The sequence below is a fragment of the Bos indicus genome, chromosome 12 (genome assembly GCF_029378745.1).
Source record: "Bos indicus isolate NIAB-ARS_2022 breed Sahiwal x Tharparkar chromosome 12, NIAB-ARS_B.indTharparkar_mat_pri_1.0, whole genome shotgun sequence".
Taxonomy (NCBI): domain Eukaryota; kingdom Metazoa; phylum Chordata; class Mammalia; order Artiodactyla; family Bovidae; genus Bos; species Bos indicus.
Window position 1 is genome coordinate 64,155,844 of NC_091771.1, and position 23,052 is coordinate 64,178,895.

Below are 23,052 nucleotides of genomic sequence, written 5' to 3' on the forward strand. Positions count from 1 at the left end.
ATACACAAGTTACATTTATGATGAATCATAGACCTAAATATGAAAGATAATTTACAAATCTTTTGGAAAAAAGGAATCTTTGCCATGTTCCATAACTGTGAAGTACCTCAAAAACATTGTGTTTAAAGTAACAGATAGATACAAAAGTGTAACTAATATTGATATATGGTGAAAGGAATTGGAGACGTTTTACTTCTGAAGGCATGGATATTATGGCACAAACAGCTTTATTTACTCCTTCCTGATATTTATGCTTTTGATATTTTCACACCCATTTCATGTTGAATAGAAAATAGATGTGAGTAATTTTCCCTAATTTTATGATCAAAAGATTCAATTTAACACTGTAATAAGATGTTCAAATGCAATTTTGGTAAATATTTATTATCCGATTCAATTTAACTTTGCATTAGTTTACTTATCATTAATCAATGTGGGATTCTGTCAAACAATCAAAATGTATTTTTTCTTTTATTTTTTTCCCTAATTCATTATGCTGTAAGCTATTTTTATAATGTCAATTAATCCTGCATTTCTGGAATAAAAACCACTTTTATGTGACATCTTGTCCATATTACATATTGTTAGAGTCAATTGTCTAATATTGCAACTGTCCTCATAAGGGATATTGGTTTGTCATTTCCTTTCCAGTGAACCAGTGAAGTTGCTCAGTCATGTCCGACTCTTTGTGATCCCATGGACTGTAGTTTACCAGGCTCCACCATCCATGGAATTTTCAAGGCATGAGTACTGGAGTGGTTGCCATTTCCTTCTCCAGGGGATCTTCCCGACCCAGGGTTCCAACTTAGGTCTCCTGCATTGCAGGCAGACGCTTTACCATCTGAGCCACCAGGGAAGCAGGTTTTGGTATATCGATAACACTGTTTTCATAAAATGAGTTGGAAAATGGCATCTTTCATTTTTCTGAAGGAGTTGTTTTTTCTTTTTTTATTAATTTGCTATTTGATGGAGAATTGGTATTATTTCCCCCTAAATATTTGATAGAATTCAATATTGAAGGCAAATAAACATGGAATTTCTTATGGAAAGAAAATTTCTTCTTAACTGCAAATTTAAATTATTTAATAGAAACAGAATTATTCAGGCTATCTCTTTCTTTAGGGAATTTAGATGGTTTATGTCTTAAAAGGAATTTTCCCGTATCATCTAAGTTTCCAGTTTTGTTGATCTAATATTCCTTATAATATATTTGCATTACTTATTAAGGTCTGTAGAATATGTAATCCTTATATTGATTGGTGTTTTCACTTAAACTAAGGGCTTATTATTTAATGTATTTTTTAGAATAATGATTGGTGTTTTCTCTCTTCAACTAAGAGCTTATAATTTTTTTTAACTTTTCAGTGAAGCAGTTTTTAGCTTTGTTAAGTATTATAATTGTTTTGGGAGGTGCCTTTTTGGCTCTTATCTTTATTCTCTGCATTCTACTGACTTTGGACTTGTTTTATTTCTCTTAACTTTGAGATGGACTCTTAGATCCATCTTTCTTCCTTTAGATCTTTCTTCCTTTACAACTTTGCATTTTAAGAACTCACTGGCCAAAGATCTGTTTCTTGTAGGTTTGCTACAAAATACTGACATTGACAAAGACATCATAAAGGCCATTATATAAATAAAATTATAGTCATCTTTTATAAATTAGCTTATTACCAAAAACCAGCATTAATTCAGCAAATATTAAGATATCACAGCAATTGAAAACTTGTAGTGTCCTATACTTGTATGGTCTAAGTGAAAGAAACACAGTGATGATTTAGCCAGATTTAATACTAACCCTGAACGATGTTTCCAGTATTGTTGAGTCTGAAATAATTTTTTCTAAACCTACTTTTCTTTAATAATAATGATGTAAAAGTAAATTTTAAACAAGTATGTTAGAAGAAAGAACAAACTATCTTTAAAATTATATTGTGAAATTATTGTCCTAAGAAGAAGCGGTTCCAGAAAAACATCTGCTTCTGCCTTCTTAACTACACTAAAGCCTTTGACTGTGTGGATCACAACAAACTGTGGAAAATTCTTAAAGAGATGGGAATAACAGACCACCTGACCTGCCTCCTGAGAAATCTGTATGCAGGTAAAGAAGCAACAACAGTTATAACCTGATATAGAACAGGTTATATATATATATATATATATATATATATATAACTGGTTCCAAATTGGGAACGGCTGTATATTGTCACCTTGATTATTTAATTTTTATGCAGAGTACATCATGGGAAATGCCAGACTGGATGAATCACAAGTTGGAATCAAGACTGCAGGGAGAAATATTAATAACTTCAGATAAGGAGATGACACCACCCTTATGACAGAAAGCAAAGAGGAACTAAAGAGCCTCTTGATGAAAGTAAAAGAGGAGAGTGAAAATACTGGCTTAAAACTCAATATTCAATAAACTAAGATCATGGCATCCGGTCCCATCACTTCATGGCAAATAGATGGGGGAACAACGGAAACTGACAGGCTTTATTTTCTTGGGCTCCAAAAACACTGCAGATGGTGACTGCAGCCATGAAACTAAAATATGCTTGCTCTTTGGAAGAAAAGCTATGACCAACCTAGACAGCATGTTAAAGAGCAGAGATATTACTTTACTGACAAAGGTCTGTATAATCAAACTATGGTTTTCCAGTAGTCATGCATCAGTTCAGTTCAGTCGCTCAGTCATGTCCGACTCTTTGCGACCCCATGAATCGCAGCACGCTAGGCCTCCCTGTCCATCACCAACTCCCGGAGTCCACCCAAACCCATGTCTATTGAGTCTGTGATGCCATCCAACCATCTTATCCTCTGTCGTCCCCTTCTCCTCCAGCCCCCAATCCCTCCCAGAATAAGTCTTTTCCAATGAGTCAACTCTTCGCATAAGGTGGCCAAAGTACTGGAGTTTCAGCTTTAGCATCATTCCTTCCAAAGAAATCCCAGGGCTGATCTCCTTCAGAATGGACTGGCTGGATCTCCTTGCAGTCCAAGGGACTCTCAAGAGTCTTCTCCAACACCACAGTTCAAAAGCATCAATTCTTCAGCGCTCAGCCTTCTTCATAGTCCAACTCTCACATCCATACGTGAGCACAGGAAAAACCATAGCCTTGACTAGATGAACCTTTGTTGGCAAAGTAATGTCTCTGCTTTTGAATATGCTGTCTAGGTTGGTCGTAACTTTCCTTCCAAGGAGTAAGCGTCTTTTAATTTCATGGCTGCAGTCACCATCTGCAGTGATTTTGGAGCCCCAAAAATAAAGTCTGACACTGTATGGACGTGACTAAAAAGAACCATAAACAAAGCTGAACCATAAAGAAAGATGAGTGCCAAAGAATTGATACTTTTGAATTGCAGTGTTGGAGAAGACTCTTGAGAGTCCCTTGGACTGCAAGGAGATCCAACCAGTCTATCCTAAAAGAAATTAGTCCTGAATATTCATTGGAAGGACTGATGCTGAAGCTGAAGCTCCAATACTTTGGCCACCTAATGCGACAGACTGACTCAGTGGAAAAGACCCTGATGCTGGGAAAGATTGAAAGCAAAAGGAGAAGGGGATAAGAGAGCATGAGATGTTTGGATGGCATCACCGACTTGATGGACATGAGTTTGAGCAAAGTCTGGGAGTTGGTGAAGGACAGGGAGGCCTGGCGTACTGTAGTCCATGGGGTTGCAAATAGTTGGACACAACTGAGTGACTGAACTGAACTGAAGAAGTGGTCATAACATATGCCACTAATATTTTAGAAAAATGTATCCTAACAGCTGTGTTGAGATTTTCACTAATAAAATTGCTTTGTTTTGGGGTGGCTTTTTTATACCCTTTAAGTTTGTGGTATTTATAATTTGTTGTGATTTACTTTCTCATTTTAAACTCTTATTCTTATGTAAATTGGTAATTGTAACTTGCATTACTTTCCTAAGAAGGTTTCACATATTGCATAAGCTTCAGGCACCTCAATACCTGAATCATCCCTGCCTGTATCAATTCACATTATCAACAGTAATAATTACCATTTGATAAGAGCCTGAGAGAATATTACCTTTTCTATCATACAATTTGTAGACTGAGTAGGAACCACATTGACACAGCTAATAACTGAACTGGCATTAGAATAGAGTCAAGATCTGTAAAGTTCAAACTATGTTTTTACTCTACTGCCTTTGATATATTGACATGAATAGCTCATTGTTTTCTATTCCTTTAGGTTTACATTTTTTTAAAACTGTGTCATTTCCTATGATATATGGACATAAATAGCTCATTGTTTTCTACTGCTTTAGGTTTATATATATATTTTTTTTAACCTGTGTCATTTCCTATGCTCGTTCGCCTTTTCTTGCTCCCTGCACAGCCCTCATCCCAGAGTGCCCTTATCTTTTCTATTTATTTAATATCTGATTCTGTTGTGCTCTACCTCATCCGAAGCCATGTCCTTTCTCTGGCAATTAAACCCTGAATTTACCTTTCTCATCTACGTATATGAGGAAAAATTCTTGCTTCCACACCCACATTAATATAAACACGTTTTAGTACCTTGTTTTGTGTCCTGCTTTCTATTATGTTATCCTCCTTCCTGTTTGACTAATACTATTTCACTTTTTTTCTAGCTTACATGTTAATCCTGTGTCCATGACACGTGGCTCCTTATATTTCTTATTTTGACAAGTGTGATGCAGCTTCTTATATCGTAGTTAAGCCTGCAGTTTTACAAAGACTGGAGGAAATTGCAAATGCAAGACAATAAACTGTTATAAAAAGTTGGAAAAAACAAATCACAGGCTGATGGTACTTTAAGAACTTGTAAATTATTTAATGAGCTGGCAATAATTGTATTAATATAATATGAAATTTCCTAAAACTGATATGATAGAGAAAAACAAAACACTGACCATTAAAACCTCACTGGAAAAAAAAATTGTATATATAAGAGACAATCCTCCTTAGTAAACTTGTCTGATACACACTGTCACAAATATCTCTCAATAATATTTGTAATGTTAATTATTAATTGTTACATTTAATTATTTCAATAGACTATAAACGATTTTAAGCCTTGCAAACTGGAGAAGGAGTTACAATTATCCCCATCTGACAGATTTTGAAATTTAAAGTTTGGCAAATTGAATTACTTTAAAGCATTCTCTATTAAGTGACAGAATAAAATGTTGAGTATAGGTTTGACTTTAGTTATCGTGCTCTTGACCACCGTCATGTGCTGCCTTCCAGTAATATCTAGGTTTTCTTTAGAAAAAAGAAGCGGTTTTTAAGAAAACCAGTAAGTAAACATAGAAGAGCTCAAATACTTCAAATGATAGTGATTAATGAGTCTCTAATCATGTAAGTCTGCTACTTTGTTTTGTAATTTAGGGGAGACTGAAATCATCAATTCATAAGGACTATGATTTGTTTAAATGTAATATTAGAAAAGGAATAGTTCTATTGGAAATCATGATATATTGAAGGCAATATGTGATGTCTTTCATTAAATTATTTGAAAAATGTGTTATGTACTAAAAAAATCAAAGACTCTTAAGCTCTATCAAACTCAATAAGAGGATTTAAACTTGATCTTTCCCACAGTTTCTCTCCATGGTATTTTTATATTTCATCAAATCATCTTTTATATAAGTGCATTTTCTAGTGCAGAATTGCACTGCAATTTCTGTTTGTGCAGTGAAAAAACTGGACTAGATATAAGATGCATGTCATTGAAACTATGAATAACAGCATGCAAATCAATAGTTGGAAGACAAACTTTTACCCCACTGGATTAAAATTTTCCAGACGATGTATAGCAAGGGATCATTGCCTTCATTTCTTTCATTGCTGACTATGCTTAGTTGAAAGGCTGAATGGCAAAAACTAATGACATTTTGAAAGAGCTATTGTGTATCATTAAAGGTATATTCCTATTTTGCTTTCAAAAAACAAATTTAAATCAGACAAACAAACCTTGTTCTACTTTAATTTTGTAAAATCTACCATAACCACAGTTCTATCATGTAGACTGGGCTAAAATTAGTTGCAGGTTTATGTATGTAGTATGTATGTGATACACATGTGTATGTATGTGTTTCTTGGCATACTTCACTTTCTCCATCAGAATATACACTCTTTAAAAAGTATTAGATTTTCTATGTCTTATTGACCAGGTGTATATTTTAAACAAATTTTACTGGAATATAGTTGATTTACAATATTGTGTTACCATCTATAAAACTATGCATCTATTTATATTAATTGAGTAAAGTGTAGAAAAGGGAAATCTTTGGTACACTGGCTCTATTTCTTAGTTTTTCCAATTTTAATTCATTTTTAATGAATTATTTTTTTTATATTTATTTTTTTTTTACTTTACAATATTGTATTGGTTTTGCCATACATCAACATGAATCCACCACGGGTGTACATGTGTTCCCAATCCTGCGGATACATTATTTAATGAATAAATTATTAATGAAATATTTTAATGAATAAATAGCTCAAGTATGTTAAGACATGTGGTTTTAATGATTTCAAATTAATATGAAAGCTATTTAAAATGCTTTTTTAAAATTAACAAGTTTCCTAATTTATTTTAAATAATATTAAAGACCATATTCTAAAAAATTCGGAAATTAGTTAAAAATGGGAGAGTCATTAACTTTATGATCACTGGATGTAAATTTTCCTGTGTATTTTTTCACTAAGAGGAGAATTGAGCCATATGAGGAAGCAAAACCATTTTTGTCTTCTTTGCCTTAACTGTTCATCCTTGTTACCTGAGTGGTTTGCTTGCCAGAATTAAGTGAGAAGAATAGCCCTGGAAACATTATGCAAATTCCATCTTGTGACTTTATGTAAAATAAATAGATAGTTATACAATATTGTTTAAGGGTGCAATTCCCCAAGTTGAAATATGCCATAATTTATTCAGTTTTCAGAATTATAGGAATACTGCACCAAGCAATTTTGCATGGAAAAGGATCCACATAAAACCTTTTATTTGCTTCTAAAAGCAGCATTTCTTAAGGGTGGTCTAAAAGCAATTTTAGTCAAAATGTTATATTTTGCATCAATGCATACATACATTTGTGTTGTCCTGACAACCTTAACAATGCTTATACAAACCAACAAAATCCCAAATTTCCAATTCTTTGAAAGGTGCATTAATTTTCTTAGGCTTGTTTGGTGGATTATAGCTTTGTAAGTCAACGACAATAGCCATAATGTCAGATTTAACAATCTTTCCGTATATAATTGCTGGGTGCTCATTTAAAATTCCAAATATTTTTCTGACTGGTCTTGTATAAATTTGAAAGTTGTGCCTAATTGTTTTCTAGAATATTCTAGTTATAGATAATATTTTAAACAACAATTGTAAGATTAAGTAAATCAAGCTAAAATTTTATAATTTTCTTCTAATTCATATAACTTTTTTTTCTTTTTGGTAGTATGAATATTTCCTGTCCATCTTTTCTCTTTTAAGGACCTCTGGAGTAACTAAGCAAAATTAGAGTAGGAAGCTAATTTTCCTTCCTTCTATTTTTTTTCTATTAATCATACATTGTTTTGTCAATGCTGTTACTTCTACCTTCACTGACTCTATATATCTTCCCTCACACTCTGAATCTACTTTTTTCTGAGTTTAAATGATTTTCCTAAATTCAAATGAAATGTCACTTTCAAGATTTAAATATTACTGGGACTGAAAAGAATAAAATAATAATAAAAATTAAGATGTATTGTATGTGTTAGATACATATCTATTAAGTTTCATATGAAAAAATTCATTGAGTCCTGACTTCATCCATGTGAACCACCAGTATTAATCTCATTAGCATAGATGAATAAACTGACATTTAGTAAAGCTCTATAACTTTTCCAAGGTTATACAGACAGAAACGCAGGCACTGGATTTTAATGTGCCAGTAATGTTAACCAATACTCCCTCCTGTGTGTATCACTTTATGCTGTAATTCTTTTGTGAGTATATTATCCAGCTATTATCTTGAAGTTCTACAGTAGGTGCATAGTCAATATTAAGTAAATTAATAAGAGATTAACTCCAGTACTTTTGCCTAGAAAATCCCATGGACGGAAGAGCCTGGTAGGCTGCAGTCCATGGGGTCGCTAGAGTCAGACACGACTGAGCGACTTCACTTTCACTTTTCATTTTCATGCATTGGAGAAGGAAATGGCAACCCACTCCAGGATTCTTGCCTGGAGAATCCCACGGACGGGGAAGCTGCCATCTATGGGGTCGCACAGAGTGGGACATGACTAAGGTGACGCAGCAGCAGCAGCAAGTGGTTACATATTTTTTCCATATATAACACGCTGTAAGGAATTAGTCTATCAGACAGAAGTTTCCTTCTGCAAAAGGGACTTAGTAAATACTACTGAGAAAGGTGCCATATGGGTAGAGTACTGCCACTAAGTTTATCACACTTCCATCAGAGGCCTGCACCCATGCCGAAGGGAAGGAATGTTCAAATGAAATTATCGGATTGGTCAAAAAGTCCATTGAAGTTTTTCTGTAACGTGTGATGGTAAAACCCCAAATGGACTTTTTGGCCAATCCAATACGAATAAAGACTAAATGAACTTACAACAAAACTTCAGTTGTATCACAGATTTTCCAGTACTTAAATAACAAGGACTTCAACTGTACTGTTTGCCATGAAGTGGTGGATTGAAATAAGTGATGCTGGGCCCATCACTTCAAGGCAAATAGATGGGGAAAAAACAAAACAAAACAACACGGATACAGTGACAGACTTTATTTTCTTGGGCTCCATAATCATGCCAGACAGTGACTGCAGCCACGAAATTAAAAGACACTTGCTTCTTGGAAGAAATGCTATGACCAACCTAGACAGCATATTTAAAAGCAGAGACGTCACATTGCCAACAAAAGTCTGTGCAGTCAAAGCTATGGTTTTCCCAGCAGTCTTGTACGCATGTGAGAGTTGGGCCATAAAGAAGGCTGAGCACCAAAGAATTGATGTTTTCACTGTGGTTGTTCAAAATGCACAGAGTTTCGAGAAGACTCCTGGAGAAAACCATGGCTGAAGAAGGCTCTTGAGAGTCCCTTGGACAGCAAGGAGATTAAACCAGTCAATCTTAAAGGAAATCAACCCAGAATATTCATTGGAAGGACTGATACTGAAGCTGAAATTCCAATACTTGGCCACCTGATGTGAAGAAACAACTCACTGGAAAAGACCCTCATGCTGGAAAAGATTGAAGGCAGGAGGAGAAGGGGATGAGAGAAGATGAGATGGTTGGATGGCATCGTTGATTCAATGGACATGGAGTTTGAGCAAATTTCTGGAGTTGGTGAAGGACAGGGAAGCCTGGCGTGTTGCAGTCCATTGGGCTGCAAAAAGTTGGACGTGACTTAATGACTGAACAATAACAACTGTACTGTGATGCATAATGGTATTCATAGCCTTATTTCACTATCAGTAACTTAAAAGAAGCTTCATAGTACACGTGCTCTTGAGAGAGACACGCTTTCTACACTACAAATGCAGAAACTTTAAGATGACAAATTTCAAAGAATGAATGAAAAGACAACATCATGTTAGAAATAATTTTCTGGAAACTGAAAGAAATACGTGGAGAAAAACTGAGTTAATTCTGTAAGTGAGAAGCTGATTAACAAGGAGAGGGTTGGGTTTTTCTTTTAACAATTATTTATTTGTATTTTACAATTATTTCCTTATACTTGGAAAAGCAAAAATTATAGAGTGGCAATTTTTATTGATAGAAGTGAAACATATATCATATAGATATTAGAAGAGTTAAAATTTTAATTTACCTACCTAGAACTAAAATATGCAAAGTGGTAAAACTTTATATTTATGAATGTTATAGTAATACACTTAAGTGTGTAAAATTCTTATATTTATCCATAAAATTCTTATATTTATCCATCGCATCCATAGGATATAATAACTTCATAGTACAAGAGTTGCTGACTACTACTTGAGTAAACTAAAATTAAAAATTTTAAATAATAATTTTAAATACTGATTCATCAAATTGAACCCTAAACTAGTTAATATATGTTTAAGAGATAATTCAGCTTCCCTTGTAGCTCAGTTGGTAAAGAATCCACCTGCAATGCAAGAGCCCCAGGTTCAATTCCTGGATTCGGAAGATCCCCTGGAGAAGGAAATGGCAACCCACTCCAGTATTCTTGCCTGGGAAATCCCAAGGACAGAGGAGGGTGGTAAGTTACAGTTCAAGAGGTCGCAAGAGTCAGACACAATTTAACAATTAAACCAAACCACAGCTTGAATTTAGAAAATAACTGACTCTGTATAATATTATATTAAGATTGTAACAGGCCTAATAGACAATTCTCTCAGCAAAGGAATTAATTATTCATTGTTTTCAGTGGCAAAATCATCCATTATACTTCTCACTCTGAACAGATATGCTTTCCCTCCTTTTCATTTTCACCACTTCAGCAAATGATACAGCTAGAACTTTTCCCCTGCTCATTCTATCAACCAAAATATTAACAAATAGATGGAGTAAGTGGCTTGGTAAAGATGACTGGGCTTTTTATTTAAGGTCACTAGGAGGACTGAGCATTGTTAGGTTGCCATGTTGTGCTATGCAGAGATTTATTTATAATCTAGAGAACACACATCCACAAACAGCTTAAATCCTTGCTCTGCTCCCAATAAAATTCAACATATTCTGCTCCATTTACAATAGGACTATAATCAGGGCTCAGGGCTGTAGATGCTGGATCACCAGTGCTGCACAGTTTGGGGAATATAGAGATACTGGTTCTAACATGGGTGAAGAACATAATTAAGGGAATTTGCAGAACAGTGGATCCCTTGCCAGTCTTAGTAAAGCAATGATACATTGTACATAAACTTTGGAGAAAGGAAATCTTTTCTCAAATATTGGTGCTGACACTGACTCTCAGTTTGGCCATGTGGATAGGCTTAGTGTCATTTTTCCAACAAGATTATTTATTAAATCCATTGAAATGCTAAAATTCAATAACTTCCTATATCCTTAGCATACTGTCAAATAATTTGCTTCTAATTATCCTTCTTTCTTTACTTGATTTTATTTATGTATTTATTTTTGGCTGTGCTGGGTCTTCATTGCTGCACATGCTTTTCTCTAGTTGTGGTGAGCGGGGGCTACTCTCTAGTCACAGTGCATGGGCTTTTCATTGGCGGCTCCCTTGGTGCGAAGCACAGGCTCTAGAATGTGCAGGCTTCAGCAGTTGCAGCTCCCGAGCTCCAGCGCACACTCTGTAGTTGTGGTGCGTGTGCGGGCTCAGTTGCTCTGTGGCATGGGGGGATCTTCCCAGATCAGGATTGGAATTCATGTCTCCTAAGTTGGCAGGCAGATTCTTTACCACTGAGTCACCTGGGAAGCGCCTAATTATTCTTTCTTTCAAAGTTCAAGGTAATTTAATAAATATCGTGGAACACTATATGATTAAATTAAAATATAATTTATCTTCTTTGATCAAGATAAGGAATTATAGCCAAGCCTTTTAGTTTCAAATGATCATTTTTTTAAATACATTTTCCAGCTGTTTTTGGTAGCAGTGAGGCTGAGAACACCATCGTTTTAGTCATACATTATGATTAATGTATCAAAACTTATAACATTCACTATAAACACATTAGAAAAAATAATAATAAGTAGATAACCAGGGTTATTGGGCTTCCCAGGTGGCTCAGTGGTAAAGAATTTGCCTGCCAATGCAGAGCTGCAGGAGATGTGGGCTCAATCCCTGTGTCAGGAAGATTCCCTGGAGGAGCAAATTGCAACTCACTCCAGTATACTCGTCTGGAAAATGCCATGGACAGAGGAGCCTGGCAGGCTACACAGTCCATGGGGTCACAAAAGAGTCAGATATGACTGAGTGATTGAGCACCGCCAGGGTTATTTTTGGAATGTTAGAAATGCTTGTCACATCAAAGAGATTTGTAGTATAAATACCCGTACTTGGACTTAGATGCCCTGGCCAAAGAGAGTGCCAGGTTCTGCCTCTACTGTTACAACAAATGTGTACAACATTCTTAACATCTATAATGTAGGTATGCATGGGTTTTGAATAAATGAATGTGTGGTAATTAATGAACATTTAAAATGGGTAACAGTCAATATATTTAACATTTACTCATGTAATGCATGTTGATGATTTGATTTTTTATTTTTATTCATTTTTCAAGATTTAGATAATTAAAAGTTTTACCCAAATTTTTTTTGCTTATATAAGCATTAATTGAATCAAGTAAAAGTGAAATGCGCATGTAATTTCATGCGCATTTCACTTTTACTTGATTCAGGTTCAATGCAAGATACTGGATGCTTGGGGCTAGTGCACTGGGATGACCCAGAGGGATGGTATGGGGAGGGAGGTGGGAGGAGGGTTCAGGATGGGGAGCACATGTATACCTGTGATGGATTCATTTTGATATTTGGCAAAACTAATACAATTATGTAAAGTTTAAAAATAAAATAAAATTTAAAAAAAGTGAAATGCGCATGTAATTTCAGAACCCTATTGTTTTCCATAGGTTTACAAAGTTCCAAATTAATTCACCACCAAACAAATGATTAGTAAATTGAATTATTTCCTTATCTCCTCTATTAACCTTATGAATGACTTATAATTTTGGTTCAATTTTACTAGCATAAAAGCCTAAATATGAAAAATATTTATAAATGAGTTCTATTAATTTAAACAAATAACTTCATAATGTAAGAACATGAAAAAATTAATATTTTCTAAGTTATTATTTATTCATCTTTCAGATAAAATTTCTGTGGCATGTTTCCCCTCTCAAGAGAATTTTGAATTCCATGCAAATATGTCCTGAATGCTACTTGAACAGATGTTCTTTTGGATGTGATTTTACCTTCAAAACTCTTCTATAAACTCATTTCTAGCACTGTTTAAGATAATAAGTAAGAAATTTGTAACAGGATTATCAAAGACTTGGGGATGTCAGAAGTTGTGAACTCAGAGGCCTATTAATGCCATGTTGGAAACAGTATAAGTAAATCAAGCAGTCAGACATGAGAAAAATAGGGATGAGAAAGTAGGTTCTGTGATAAAAATATTGTTTATGCTTTCCTATTTCCCTACCCTCATTTCACCATATTTGAGCTGGGGTTCCAAATGCCAATATTTGATTCTTTTTGCCTGCGGGCTTTTTCTGGCTATGTGAAGCATGTACACAGCCAGCCAGATGTGCTAAGATGAAAGTTCCCAAGGAAAAATCCTCAAACAATGAACGATGGGAGTTTGTGTACCAACATTCCAGCTCCCTTGTCCCTTGGGAGGGATAACTCTGGGGGACATTATATGCTTGCTCTCAGAATTCACTAGCAAGATTAAGCTCCAATTACCAGAGCAGCAGCTTGCTTGATAATGCATCCAAATGTTGGATCTCTTCCCTTCTCTGTCTCACTTCCATTTTCCTTGCCAGAGTTTCCTGGATCACCAAACTATGTACATTTGAATATTTGCCTTGGGACATGCTTCTGCTGGAACTGAAAACTGAAATACCTGTCTATATTCAAATTAAACTAAATAAACAAAAACCCATAAAGAAAGTTAGTAGCTCAGTCATGCCCAACTGTTTGTGACCTCATGGACTGCAGCCCGCCAGGCACCTCTGTCCATGGAATTCTCAAGGCAAGAATACTGGAGCGGGTTGCCATTTCCTTCTCCAATAAAGGTCAAGATTAAATATGTATTTAATCTGCATACCTCCTTACTGTCATTTTACAACATTTTCTACATCTTTGCTTTAACCCTTTCATCATGAGCTACACACATGGTTCAGCCAGCAGTCTTTAATTCCATTCTCAACTGTAGTCACAGAAGAGACTGAAGCAAATCAGCCCAATAATATTCAAACTGGACTAATTTTTTATGTTAGTCCATCTCCAGTTCCGTTTTTCCCCACCTCATGACTGAATGCTTAAGAATGAAGCAAGTAATGCAACTACTATGAATTTTAGTTTCAGAGTAGAAAGAACAAGAAATAGTTCCTTTACATATTGTTCATAAATAAAAATGATCTTAATATTAAGTATGACTCCAATAGGAAGGTGGGGCACTTAATCTACACTATTATCACTGGTCTCCTTTAGCCATAAGGTTAGAACTTGGTTCCTGGCATCAAAGTGTCTGAGGGTCCCCTCCAATTGTAATTTTAATAGTAACTGATAACATCCCCTTTATATCAGCCCCCATGCTCCTTTCCAGTCTACATTTGGGTTACCAAACTGGCAAAGTTCTGAACTCTGGAACCCTCCTTTGTATCACAAGACATTTTGAGGTCCTGCCACATAGTCAGAGAACTGCCAAAAATCAGGGAAGAGTCCCAAGGAGTTCTAGGGTATTTCTGGAAAATTTCATTTTGGTCTGAGGAAATCTCAAACAATCTCACAATCTCTTTATTTTCCTCTGTTGCCCCCTCCTCTTCTTTATCTTTATCCTCCACCAGTCTCCTTCCTTAAATCACTACATGCTGTGTTTCCTTAGTTACTTCAGGCATGTTCGACTCCTTGTGACCCTATGGATTGTAGCCTTCCAGCCTCCTCTCTCCATGGGATTCTCCATCAAGAATACTGGAGTGGGTTTCCATGTTCTGCTCCAGGAGATCTTTCCTATCCAGGGATTGAACCCACACCACTTATGTCTCCTGCGTTGGCAGGTGGGTTCTTCACCACTAGCGCCACCTGGGAAGCCTTCTTAGATCACTATATTCTCTTTCATTTCAGGCAAGCTTCTCCTCAAAAAGTTTATAGTGAGGAAAATAAAAGACAGAAGAGAAAGCATTTTAAAATATTTTGCATGCCCACAAACTTGTTCAAAAGTTAAGAAACACAGAGCTTCCAACAGGTAAAAAGGATATCAAACACGAGAATCACATTTCATGTCTAAGCATTCTTCATTGTAAAGTTAAATGGAACTCCATCTGCATTAGAGATTAGCCTTTCAATTTAACACTGTGTAGCAGCGGTATCCAAAGCGAAGTTAGTATGATAGGGTATTGCTATATCGAAATTAATAATAAGAATTGCTATTTCTGTTTAGTTTTTATCTTGTATTATCTTTTTAAAAGTCTGTATGGTAACATATACTGTATATTGCAATGGCATTCTGAGGAAACGTGTTTGCATTTTTGTTACTAGAAAACACTAATATGTAAAGACAAATCCTTAGGAGTCTCAAAAGCATATTTTTACGACCATGTTTTCTCCTGGATCTTAAGAGTACTGAACACAAAACCATAACCTGAGCCTCAGTATTTACAGGCAGACTTCTTTGATCTCTGAATTTCCTATAAGCAGATTCTTAAATACATATCCTAAACTGCTAACAAAATATCTCAGTTACTCAGCACTCTGCTGAAAAACTTAGTAGTGAGCAACTACAAGACTTCCCAGCTGGTGCTAATGTTAAAGAACTCACCTGCCAGGACAGGCGGTGTAAAAGATGTCTCTTTGAGCCCTGGATTGAGAAGATCTCCAAACAGTATTCCTGTCTGGAGAATCCCATGGACAGAGGAACCTGGCAGGCTGCAGTCCATGGGGTCACAGAGTCGGACATGCCTGAAGCAATTTAGCACACAGCACACAATTATCACCAGAATAGCTGATGTTTTTGTTCATGATATTTTTTCAATTCATTTTAGTTGATATTTTGCTGAGTGCATCCCTGGGTTAATCTTTTAGAGATGTACATCTGAGGCACTGCATGTCTAAGAATGTACTTTGTTTTCATACCAGTTGTTTTCTCAGGCTAAGTATAGAATTACAGGTTTTAAATCCTTTCATCTCCTTACTTTTCTAAAACAAATTTTATTTTCTTTCTATTTTAATATCGGTAGTCTTTTTTTAGAATTTTATTTCTATCTTTAATGGATGGGTCTTTTATTTTTAACTTTTATCTTTATCCTTAATAAAACATGTGATTTATTTCAGGTTACACTAACGGTAAAACCCAGGGATTGAAACACAATATTAGCTTTATTAGTTTATTTAGCAGATGATACCAGGCAGCAAGAGAAAGGGAGCAGAGAGCACAGACTTAAAGGAGGAAAGGCAATATAGGATATATTATTAAGATTGCTGATGTGGCCACTGAATAGTCAATTGCACCAGGACCTCCTAGAGGAATTCAGAGGGCATCTTATGACTGTTTATCTGAAGGACAGGGAGTTGGAATATTTATCCATCACTCCTAAGTTCCATTGAGTGAAGACTGTCCTTAAGAGTTCTGTTTCCCTAAACTTCCAAGATTCTCTTAGTTGGAAGATTAGGGTTTCTAGAGCTGTCAAAAAAATACTGAGATGGAGAAGAGAAGAAATGAGCATTCTTGAACTAGGACTTAGGTCAACATACCAAGAACTGCAACTGAAATCATAGGTGAAGGTTTGACAAAGAGAACATTTTTTTTTAAGTCTTAAATTTATAATTGAAAGGAAAAAAAAAACATGAATTTTTGGTTGTTGTTGTTCAGTCACTCAGCCATGTCCAACTCTTTGAGGTCCCATGGAAAGCAGCATCTTCACCATCTCCTGGAGTTTGCTCAAACGCACGTCCATTTAGTTGATAACTCCATCCAACCATCTCATGCTCTGTTGCCCTCTTCTCCTCCTGCCCTCAATCTTTCCCAGCATTAGGGTCTTTTCCAATGAGTTTGCCCTTCACATCAGGTGGCCAAAGTATTGGAACTTCAGCTTCAGCACAAGTCCTTCCAATGAATATTCAGAGTTGATGCCCTTTGAGATTGACTGGTTTGATCACCTTGCTGTCCATGGAGCTTTCAAGAATCTTCTCCAGCAATAGTTTGAATGCATCAATTCTTTGGTGCTCAGTCTTCTTTAAGGTCCAACTCTCTCACAAAATTTTTATGGAGACCTAATTGACTCCTATCCTAAGCTTCCTTTAGGAAATGGCAGGCAGATGACTAACTAGTGATGATCAGAGGATTACTGACTGACTGACTGGTTTAAGTTTCCAATCTGGAAGGGCCAAAACTGTATCTGTGCTACTTCTCAGTTTGGGGCTTAGCATAAACAGTTTTTTTAAAAACTGCTCTCTTGTTTTTAATATAACTGATACATACTTGTCTGATTTGTGGCCACAGACTGTAACTTCTCCTTGTTATAAAGAACTAACCACCTCAGCTCCTAACTAAGGCTAAACTCTCTATTCAGTCACTAGATACTGTTGCTGCTTCTGGTAAGTCATTTCAGTTGTGTCCGACTCTGTGCGACCCCACAGACGGCAGCCCACCAGGCTCCCTCGTCCCTGGGATTCTCCAGGCAGGAACACTGGAGTGGGTTGCCATTTCCTTCTCCAGTGCATGAAAGTGAAAAGAGAAAGTGAAGTCGTTCAGTCGTGTCCAACTCTTAGCGACCCCATGGCCTGCGGCCCACCAGGTTCCTCTGTCCATGGGAGTTTCCAGGCAAGAGTACCGGAGTGGGGTGCCATTGCCTTCTCCGCTAGATACTGTTAGGGAAATATAATTAAACACAAAATTTGCTACCAATCCCCCAAACCACTTCACAATAGAAGAGAAAGAAAACAATTTTGTTTTTGAATAAGCAATCACCAACTCAGTGGACTTGAATTTGAGCAAACACGGGGGGATGGTGGAGGACAGAAGAACCTAGCACACTGCAGTCCATGGGGTTACAAAGGTTGGGACATGATGTAGTGACTGAGGAACAACAAAGCAATAAACCTTTCTGGTTTACATCAAACCAGATGTACATCAAACCAGATGTACATCAAACCAGATGCACATCTGGTGTACATCAAAGGCAGTCAGCTAAAGACAGACAGAAACCTCACCCATTAATATAAGACAAACAGAAACAGTCCATCACAAACATGCTCTCAAGACAAACTACTCCTCAAGTAAGAGAGCTCGATAGCACCAATGGTTACATATCGTTCATTCTAAATTCACCTGGTAATTGTGACCATCTGTGTTAGATAACTGTCTTTATCCAAAGGGGGAAAAAATCTTCTCATATCTTTTTAACATAGGGACGTTTTGTAATTTGGAGTGTGGCATCTACTGAAGGTAGGCTCCCATCTTCTCTCAGAAAGTGGGAGATGAGGGCTTTATATTCCTTGATGGTTACTTTTCAAAGATATGTCTCCCAGAGCCTTGAGAAAAATATTCTTGGGCTGTAAAACCAGCAAGAGATTTCTTTAGCTTTTAGAATCATTTACATATATATCAAAGCGGCTGAAAAAGAATTTACAATGACCCAAAGAAAGTGCTATCTAAAGAAAATGTTCTAAGAAAGAAAAGAGAGAAGGAGGCTCTTTCTAATTTTTCAACAGGAAAATTATTACATTTTCTTTCAATTTGTATTTATTCTTACAATGCCATCTATTTATTTCTTCTGTCATCAAATATTTCTTTTCCTCTAGATTGCCCCTATAAACATCCAAATGTGCTATAATTTCCTCTCAGCAAAAAAAAATAATAATAATAATAAATAAATAAATATACTATCGACTCTACTTCCTATTCATTTATATCCCCAATCCTTCTCTTCATAAGACTCCTTGAAAAAAATTTCTATATACACTGTTCCCAAATTCAATATAAACTACACCCTATATCTCTTTCCAGGCTCCCTTGAACTTAGTCCACATTGTGAATATTCATCATTCTTTACCTTGTTTTCCTTCTGTCTCGAGCTAATATTCCTTGGCAAACTTTGCTAGATTCCTTCCATCTAAACATACTAACATTTCAACACTGGGGTCTGCTCAGTCCTTAATCTGAGTATCTTTTACCCCTTTTTGTGTTCAGTCTCTGTCATGTCTGACTGTTTGTGATTCCATGGACTATAGCCTGTCAGACTTCCCAGGTAAGTCTAATGGAGTGGGTTGCAATTTCCTTCTCCAGAGGATCTTCCTGACCCTAGAACTGAAACCAACATCTCCTGCATTAACAGGCAGATTCTTTACCCCTGAGCCACCAGAGAAGCCCAATTACTCCTTTGGTGATGTCCTACAGTTTCATCGTTTCCGGTTTCCTGGGCTGTACATACCATACACATACTTATATTAATGATTCATACATTTCTATTTCTAGCCTAGATCTCTCCTTTGAATCACAGACTCATCAATCCAAACGAATATCAAACAACAATCATAAATTTAATGCACCTGGAAGTGATCTTCTGTTATTCCCCACACATCTGCTCTTTCCACAATCTTTTATATTTTTGTAAATGGTAAATCTGATCTTCTAGTAGCTCAGGTTCCAAATTTGGAGCTGTTTCGACAACTCTGCAACACCCTCCTGCTCTCCCTTCCCTGCTTTACTTTTCTCCTTTTATGACCTTATAATATGTTGTTCATTTTACATGTTTATATGGATTACTTTCAACCTCCTACGAGAAAGTAAGTTATATGAAAAAAATTATTTTCTTTTGCTATATTTTTAGTGTTTGGTACATTGAGTGATGAATATGTATCTGTTGAATTAATAAATAAAAATGAATATTTTTTCTACATTAGCCAACTGTTAATTTTAGTTGCCTAGATTACAGACTCTGGAGCAGTAAAGAAGAACTATGTTGAGCCACTAAGACAGATAACTTCGAGACTGAGAAATCTAATTTAGTCAGTCCAAAAGTAATTACGTAAAGCATTCCCAGTGAAATTCACTAAGAATTAAAAATGTTCACACACGTTCTTGTAGCTTTAACTCTAGTTGGATGGATTTTAGTAATAACTGATCAGAAGGACTTTTGATCCATAAAATTCAATTTTATTAGTAAAAATGTACCATGTTTATCTAGAGATATTTATATATTCTTTGAAGTAGGTCATTTGCAATTATTCATAAGTAAGGACTTTTTTTCCTCTCCTTTATTCACCCCAGCTAGCTAATTTCTATTCTAACTTCAGACAATCTTACTGGGTCCGACAATTAATTTTTTCCCAATTTACTTCCTTTGTGATAAAAAGAATCAGGCTTTCCCTGGAGTGAACTGTGAATGCTGTGGGGAAAACATATCTTTCCTTCAGATATAGGTTTACTCTAAGCACTTTAGATTGATTTCACCTGTTTAGACATGATTGAGTGAGGATTATTTAAAAATATGTTTATGTTCCCTGTGCCAAATGAAGTTAGTGTAATCTTTAATATCTAAGTACAGAAAATAATATTTACAAGTAAATATGTTTTACTTTGGCTTGAACCTCGATCATTTGAGCTCACAAAGTCACATTTCTCTTGATTAGAACCACTCCAGTACTCTGGCCTGGCAAATCCCACGGACAGAGGAGCCTGGTAGGCTGCAGTCAATGGGGTTCGCGAAGAGTCAGACATGACTGAGCGACTTCCCTTTCACTTTTCACTTTCATGCATTGGAGAAGGAAATGGCAACCCACTCCACTGTTCTTGCCTGGGGGAGCCTGGTGGGCTGCCATCTGTGGGGTCACACAGAGTTGGACATGACTGAAGTGACTTAGCAGCAGCAGCAGCAGGCAATATTTTTAAGTATGTTTTAAAATTGATATCACTATAAACTATAATAAACTATAGTTATTCATTTTGTAATGAAATAATTTTTATAATGCTATTAACTATATTAAATATTAAAAATATAATCAATCAAAGAGTAAATTAAGATTATGTTTTAATTACTTACATGAGCTAAACCCAATAGTTTGTATATACCTAATTTAAGACATACTATACAAAATCACTGCAGATGGTGACTGCAGCCATGAAATTAAAAGACGCTTACTCCTTGGAAGGAAAGTTATGTCCAACCTAGATAGCATATTCAAAAGCAGAGACATTACTTTGTCAACAAAGGTCTGGCTAGTTAAGGCTATGGTTTTTCCTGTGGTCATGTATGAATGTGAGAGTTGGACTGTGAAGAAGGCTGAGCAACAAAGAATTGATGCTTTTGAACTGTGGTGTTGGAGAAGACTCTTGGGAGTCCCTTGGACTGCAAGGAGATCCAACCAGTCCATTCTGAAGGAGATCAGCCCTGGGATTTCTTTGGAAGGAATGATGCTAAAGCTGAAACTCCAGTACTTTGGCCACCTCATGTAAAGAGTTGACTCACTGGAAACAATTCTGATTCTGGGAGGAATTGGGGGCAGGAGGAGAAGGGGACGACAGAGGATGAGATGGCTGGGTGGCATCACTGACTCGATGGACGTGAGTCTGAGTGAACTCTGGGAGTTGGTGATGGACAGGGAGGCCTGGCGTACTGCGATTCATGGGGTCGCAAAGAGTCGGACACGACAGAGCGACTGAACTGAACTGAACTGAATACAAGATTATCTTTTACAAGAATACTATGCAATATTACACTAATTTTAGTCCCATTTTGCAAATGAATAAACTGAACTGTAGAGAATAAATGCATTGTTGAACCCTAAGTTAGTACTAAGCAGAAGAATAGGGGTTTATAAATTATGTGACCTGGCTTCTATTTGTATTGCAAAACCACTGGATTCTGCACAAAGCCTAAAGGATAGAAGCAAACATAAGACTACTGTGCAGAGATGCACATTTGGTGCCTTGAAGCTTTAAACACTGATTTATGATTTACAGTTTTGAAAGGTACACAGTGGAGGTGCAATGACGTAGCTTTACATACAATAAGAATGATCAAATTCTTTGTTCTTCATAAGCCAGTATAAACTAGCATTAACCACATTACTCATAATGATTATTTATTAATTTGATTCTGTAATATAATACATTTTATATAAATGATATACTTTACAAAGCTGGATCTACTAACTAGAAGTATTTAGAAATGTGGTCAATAGTTTTATGTTTATGGCTACCATAATTTATGTTATTTGTCTTCTCTATCCATATTGTATGTGCCTCAATTCTAACCTATTTTGAAATAGGTTTGGTCGAATGCCACACTCAAAGAGATACAAAGGCACTCTTACTAGTGAAATACCCTAGATTTTCCTATATTAGAGACTTAAGAAAAGACAGTGGATGCCTTTTGAAAATCGTACTGCAGATGTAGATAAAGATGAATGGATTTGTGTCATTAGAAAATATTCTGTTCTATAATTTTAAAAACTTTTGACAATGATATATGTCACATACATTTTATACATTACTTTGAAATATACTAATGGAACTAAAGTCAATAAAAGTAACGGCCAAAATAGGTATATATATGCAAACAATATAATTTTTCCAAATAGTAATTATTCTAAAAGAAGTAGTATTCTGTTTAGGAAGTTAATAAAATCTTTAAAAATTAAGCATTAAAACAAATTGGTTTTGAATACTGGAATTTTCATTAAAAAGTCTGAATTCCACTGGGGATTTAAAAATGAGTTTTGACTCTCATTGTGCAGTATAATCACAATTTTTCCATTGTATATGCAGAAATAACAAGCATATGATTATTTTCCTGAGATTATAAGCATAATCTTAATGCCACTTGCTGCTGCTGCTGCTAAGTCACTTCAGTCGTGTCCAACTCTGTGCGACCCCATAGACAGCAGCCCACCAGGCTCCCCCATCCCTGGGATTCTCCAGGCAAGAACACTGGAGTGGGTGGCCATTTCCTTTTCCAATGCATGAAAGTGAAAAGTGAAAGTGAAGTCGCTCAGTTGTGTCCGACTCTTTGCAACCCCATGGACTGCAGCCTACCAGGCTCCTCCATCCATGGGATTTTCCAGACAGGAGTACTGGAGTGGGGTGCCATTCCTTAGGTGGAAGAAAATATTTAATCAGAAAATTCTTGATTTTTAACTTAAAAAACTATGCTTTAAATGCTACTCCTGTCAACTTTGAATCAATAGTTGAAAAATAGAACATTCATAAATATGGATTACATAATATACTATGATCATTTTGAAAAATATATTCCAGTTTCTGGTGATGTCAGCTATGATATCTCTACAAAGGATCATGTTAGAATCTTGTTACCTTTTTACAGTTTGTATAGACAGCTGCAAGCATGCTAAAAGTTTTGCTTAGATGAAATCACTCTCTCTTGAAAAATATTAATACACAG